The sequence below is a fragment of the Sinocyclocheilus rhinocerous genome, unplaced genomic scaffold (genome assembly GCF_001515625.1).
Source record: "Sinocyclocheilus rhinocerous isolate Xijiao unplaced genomic scaffold, SAMN03320098_v1.1 scaffold2378, whole genome shotgun sequence".
NCBI classification, from domain to species: Eukaryota; Metazoa; Chordata; class Actinopteri; order Cypriniformes; family Cyprinidae; genus Sinocyclocheilus; species Sinocyclocheilus rhinocerous.
In genome coordinates this window covers 16,489-23,295 of record NW_015655570.1, presented here as the reverse complement: position 1 = coordinate 23,295, position 6,807 = coordinate 16,489, and the positions used below count along the sequence as shown (strand labels likewise).

Genomic DNA, 6,807 nt, shown 5'->3' with positions numbered 1-6,807 from the left:
AGTGTTCTGTGCTCGTCTGTGCAGCCAAAGACAGAACAGTTAGCATGTTTTGCTCAAACTTTCGCCATGGCATTAGAGCTGGTACACCGTTGTCGCTTGCGAAATCAAATGACGGCGCAGTGGGTGGAAACTTACAGGGTAATATTATAATGAGATCCCTTTGCAACGTCACTAGGGGAGCAAAAATCAGACCCGCTCATTTTTCCAGATGCTTGCAGAAAAAGGCTTACCAAAACAAAGTTACTGGGTTAATCTTTTTCACGTTTCCTTGGTTGGTAGATGCACCAGGGACCTGATTATAGCACTTAAAACCTGGAAAAGTCAGATTTTCATGATATGTCACCTTTAACTTTAAATGTCTGTATTACAGTTGGGAAAGTGTCCAATTGGCAGCCAGCCTAGAATCAGGCTTCCTGTCCTTGACCAAATAAATGATTGACTGACTTTATTTCTGACAAACACTAATAATTGTACCATACATTGAGTCCTGTTAATTCAAAACATTATTAAAAAAAACCCCAAAAAAACTCTCACCAGTCTAAGAAGCCTGGGAAATCGCTCCCGAACAGTACTGTCACAAGACAAGTAAGACAAGAGGAAAACAGTGATGCACCTGATCATTACAGCAGCCACACACACCACACTCCACCTGTGCACTCACAAGCCATTTCTCCTGGTTTTTATTTGTTTATTGTGTATGCAAATACAACAAATGATCTCTGAAATGTGTTATAAAATCCTTTGAAACAATATTGTGCCAGGTTCATTACAGAATAACATTTTTTATCCCTATTTGCAACACTCACTCTGGGTGGATTGGTTCAGTTTTTAGATTGTAAACCCAAATTTCCCACTGCTGTCACTCACCTACACCCCAACATGAACAAAACACACTATTATCACAAGATAATAATAATCTTTCACCTAGAAATGGCTTACGGAAACATTCTGTGAACATTAAACTAGAATAAGAGAAAGTATTTTTACTTCAACAGACAGAAAAGTTCTCAAATGACTTTGTTAATGAAAGCAATGCAAGTTCAGTAAAAAAAAAATCTTTTGTGTTGGATGCTGTGACTTTATTGTACATTTATGAATGCAGATGAGCGTATTTAAGCAAAAATTATGACTGCAGTAGGTTATCGACTCAATAGGTTATCAGAAAAAGCAGGGCTATTCAATTGGCGGTGCGTGGGCCAAACCCGGCCCGCCATTCATCTTCATCTGAGAGAAGAGTATGTACGGGTCGCACTTGCACCTTGAATTGTTGAATTCTTGAATTTTGCACTGAACAAAAGGAACTTCTGAAGAGAAATAGCACATACACTGGACAAAGAATACTTTGAAAGGCTGTGCATTCAGCTGTGTACGCATGAAAACCTAAGTATACTTTGGGCTTAATACAACGTTTAGTCCCAGACACTATTATTAAACGGTGCTGCAACATCAAGTGATCGGTGTTTAAATCTGACACGCACATATCTGTTACAAGCCGCAAATCACTCTATTAAACTAGTTTAAAATCAGATGAAACAGCCTCCATATTCCCAACAATGAATGTGCAATGTTTGAACAAGTTAGAATTAAATCCCCAAATCACCATCCTTACAAACATTCACCATGAATGTACTGCAGTTACACTGCATTAACCATGGTGTTTTGGCAGAAATGTCATATATTCACATTGAATTCCAAAGTATTAATATATTTGTGTATTAAACTGTATTAGGGGAATAAGGAAATGTCATTCATTTTTGTTATAAAACTATGGCAGTTTCTTTGTGTGTGAGTGTGCATAGTTTTTACCAATATTGTTTTAAAACAAGTACAGTTTTATAGAAACCTTAACCATAATCATTGATGCATTTAATTGTGTTAGTGAGGAGGAGCCATGGATGGTTTTACCTTTGGCCACACTGTCAGAATACTTTAACCCTATACAAATTAGGTGTTAACTTTTTATAGACATTACTGTTGTTAATATCAGTTCGCTTTACTGCTGAATATGCAATTCAGTTTAATTTCTCATTTTATAGCCCTCCCACCCCCTTGGCCCACATTAGATTTTCAGTTCGATAATCTGGCCCTCAAATGAAGCTAACTGAATAGCCATGAAATAGTCTTGGCATTGATGCCCTAATATCCATCAAAAAAGTAGGAAAACAGCCAATGAAACCCAGCTTAACATAGCCATTAATATAAAGTTAGTTATGAGAGAAACAGTAATACAATGAAACTGATCCCAACAGCTCCAAAAAGTCGCCTTTACACCTGTACCGACTTCCCACATAGACATAAACAAACCTCATTTTTTATTCTCAATTTTTTTTTCTAGTAGGATACATTTATTCCTGTTTTCAGGAGCATTTCCCAACTCACAATCTCTAGCATGAAAATTTTTTCCTAAGCCATTTGAATACAATAACATGGAGTTTTGGACAATTCATCTTCCTTCCATCAACTTCCTTCTTGATCTATTCCGCCAAGACCAAATACATTAACATTGTCATGCACATTACCATGCCAATCCCTCCGAGAGTTGTCATGACAGAACTCATAATTTGTTCTGAACCACAGTAACTAAATAATGACGGATACTCTGAAGCGGATGAAAGTGTTCATGTGCTAACATCTGCAATGCCAGGTTTTAATGATTATTTTTTATGATCTCCCAGGTATATTAAGTACTATAAGACTGTGTGGGCCAGAATGGGACTATATGAGGCTATACATCTGTATGAGACTTTATGGACTATAAAAGTCTACTGGACTCTGGAACTGTGTCAGGGTGAAACATCATGGATGCTACTTAAATAAATTGAAAATAGTCCATCTTCTTTTAGGCCAGTGGTTCTTAACCTTTCTGACTTCAAGGCCCTCCATTATCCACAACAATATTCATAAGCCCCATTATAAGGATTTTTAAAAATATTTTTTACTCACAATTCCTACTTAATACAATATTTTAGAGCTTAGCATAAGCAAAAAAATATATAAAAATTGTAAAAATATTCATTATAAAAAAAATCTTCCAACTAATTATACCAACCTCGACCAGTGTGACTGGCACTGACCTGATATATGTGGTCTGATCTTTGAAGTCATCACACAGAGGGTTCCTGTCCAACCACAGCTCCACCAGCCTGAACCCCTTCACCTTATCCAGCTCTCGCTCTGACTTCAGCTGCAGACAGAGAATGAGAAGACAATATGGCAACACAAGTTTATAAATAAGCCTTATCACAAAATCTGTCATTTCTGTCGCTGTTTGGATGTAATAAAACACTCACAGATGTAGAAAAATACATCTGGGTCATGTTTGCATTTTCTTCTGTCACTGACCATAATCCTAACTTTAAAACCAGGATTAAGCATAAAATAATGTGTTAGAATTATTAATACATGTGAAAATGGGCTGAGAATTGAACAAATAGTTGTAATGTGGCTCAGAGGGAAAGGACAGGAATCATGTCTTTATGGCAGTTTTTCTAGTGATTGTAGAATAATGCAAGACTTCTTCACGTTACAAACGATTGTCGAAAGCAAAAATGCTACAAAATTTTGTCAGAAAGTGACATGTTCAAGTAAAACAGACACTACTTTCAGCACCCAAAATTAGTGAAAAGCAACTACTGGATTTCATTCAGCTAAGGTTACAATCACTATTTCTTATGTTTAGGTTAATGATCTGAACAACTTACCTCTGGGATATTCTCCTGTATGATTTTGATCACAGCTTGCATGCAGTTTTTTTCGATTTAAGATCATCTCAATATTACAGGAAACCAAGTCTGATGGAAAAGAGTACAATATATATATTTTTAAAATCATTTTGAAAAGCTCTCAATTAAATTTCTGACAAATGGGTAACTGTGGTAATCTTGACTTGGGACTTTGTGCAGTGTCAGGGTTTTGGTTATTCAAACAGTATAGTTTTACCTGGATCAATATGGATGCTGTTCAGATCGAGAGACTTCTGGGAACCGTCAAAGCGTTTGGACATGCAATGCTTCACAAAAAAGAACAGCTACAGTTAAATGCAACAGCTGCCACCTGTAGACCACAAGTGTTACTGCAACAAGAAGCAGCTGTAGGTCAAACCTTTAAACGCTCCAGATCTTGTGGCTTCAGCTCGCTTTGGAGGAAAGGGGGACTGGAACAACAGTTCATAAACACAACCACCTGGAGAACAAGAAACATGTCAGCCCAGTTTACAAGATAGAAAACAGTAATGAGAACGAGATGTTTTATTATAGATGAAACGGCACCGTACTCTGTTCCCTTTACTGTCCGTGACTCTTCGTGTGAGCTTGAACAGAGCACTGGCAGCAGCAGCATCCTCCAGATAGAAATCAACTTTATGTCCCTCTGTGGAGTGCTAGACAAAAACACAGAGAGACACAGCCAGACATAGATGTAACATATCAGTTGACAATAATGTACTGGTGATTCAGTGATTTAACAATTCAATGACAAGTTAGTTAAAAGGTTAACTCTCTCTTTGTGAGTATGCATTTATATATCACCTCAAAATTAAAAGAAAAGAATATTAACTTTTATTTTGGAAAAAAAAAGAAAAGAAAAAAGAAATCCATTTTCTGTGTTAAATGTTCTTTATAGTCATTAAAATAATGGCAGAAAATAATAATGGTCCTAAGAACAGGCTTCATTTTCTGCAACAAAATATTAAGCAATAATTATTCAAATGTTCTTTTAATTTTGGGGTGAAATATGACCTGGAGTTTCTTGACAGTTTATGAGGACAAACAATGTGGTTCAGCTAAACTGACTAAATCATCATGATCACTTACGTATAATGGAATAAACGCAATGGGGCAGAGATTCTGTAGTGATGTTAGAAGCCATTTCTTATCATACATTTTTCCATATGGGATCTGTAAAATAAAAGTAAATATTTCGGATGCAATAAACTAGTGCATCCCAACGTTTGGGGTGGGGGGGTGGGGTTATAGGGATGGGGGGCGGGTGCAATCCTCACTAGGGGTCACTCTAGATCACTCTAGTTTAAGGGTTTCAAATAGGGACGGATCCTGACGGATAGTATCGTTTAATATTTCAATTATCTTTAAAATGATATTTGATATCATGGTATTTGATTACCACAATTTCAAAAACTGACAGTAAATGCTGTCAGACAGTAAGCAAAGTTAGTAGCAGTCTCACAAAGCATGCAATGTAGATTTTGTTTTGTGTGAAAATATAGTGGAAGGCACTGAAAGGTTTTACAGCCGAGAGCTGAGGGAAATTTTATGAACTTTGGAGGAATTATATGAATGTATCTCTGAGAGGAACTGACTGTCTTCAGAAAAGTTTCAATGGTATTTTCTTTTCAACATCCCTCCGTATAATGACTAATAAAGCAGTGTTTATAAGTGCAGCGCTGCTTTGTTTGTAGAGGTCGCTGAGGAAACAGCTCTATTTCTGCTGTTCCATAACCGCCACCTGCTGTCAGACAGTGGATTTACATTTTCATTTAGCCTGTCTTCCATTTTTATTCAAACCAATGCAAAAATCAGACCAAACTGACTATATACACAATCAGCATGGCTTGTGTGCTCCCGTTTAAATCATGAAATATGTATCGGAATAATATAACATTTTCCTTTGTTTCATTATACCCGATTAATGATTGTAAACTGTGGTTAATATGTTTTGATGAAACACCTGTGAATTGTACATCAGTAAATCACAACAACATGGGCATTGCTATACATACAGGTTACAGGGGAAGTTATTATACACAACTATTCGAAGCTTTTGCTTTTCGAACACAGAAGTGTGAAAAAGGTCAATTTTTTTGTCAAAACTTTATTTTAACATATAATACATGTTATTAGATAACATGTTATGCAACACCCAACCAACATTTTTTGTTCATTTAAAATCAGTTGTCAGTGGTGTAATGTTACAAAGTAATAATACTTCGTTACAGTACTTAAGTATTTTTAGGCGTATCTGTACATTACTTGAGTTTTTATATTTCAGGCAACTTTTACTTTTACTCCACCACATTTCCTAATTAAAATGTATACATTTACTCCGATACATTTCCCCGAAGCATATTCGTTACTTACTACAAAATAAAGTCAGAAGAACACAGACTGCAGGAAAGCAGGTTTGACGAATCAGTGGTCTGGCGTTTGCAAGTTAGACTCCTAAAAAACACCTTTGCTCATGTGCAAACAAGCGCGAGCACAACCGCGGTCGATTTCATTTTCCACTCAAGTTGAGTCTGGGGTGTGCGATATACAGTATATCTGCGATAATATGGCAAGTGTTGTTGTAATGATGTGCGATCTGACATTATCAAGTATATCACCAAATCACACACACAGACTCAGAGTGCACACACGTTGATTTATTAGTCTATTAAAATTCAAAATTCAAGGCATTCTAAATTGTAGACGGCAAAAATGCTTCTGTATGCTTTTTATATTTATATAATTTAATATAGTTAACTTAATCTATATCACACAAAGAGTACCGTTTTTCTGCAGATATCAGCATAACTAATTTAATAATCATTTTATACAAGTTCAGTAAAGTTAGTTTGTTTTTGCTCAATTTTGCCAACAAAAATAGTTGAGCTTTTGAAAATGAATCAGCTGTTTGAACGAATCGGTTGAATAAATGATTCAGTGATTCACAAATTAACACAGTCAAATGCTTTGTTTCTGAATGAATCAGTCGTTTGAATGAATCGGTTGAATCTCAATGACTCACTCCTTAACAGTCACTTGCTAACACCTACTGGCGGTTTTAATTTCACATTTCGACAATTTTTTT

At 36.1% G+C, this 6,807-nt stretch overlaps 1 pseudogene; it reads right to left on the bottom strand.

Annotated features, from left to right (window-relative positions):
* Positions 1-6,807, bottom strand: part of LOC107718495 (nuclear RNA export factor 1-like) — a 17,607-nt pseudogene that overhangs the window by 8,789 nt on the left and 2,011 nt on the right.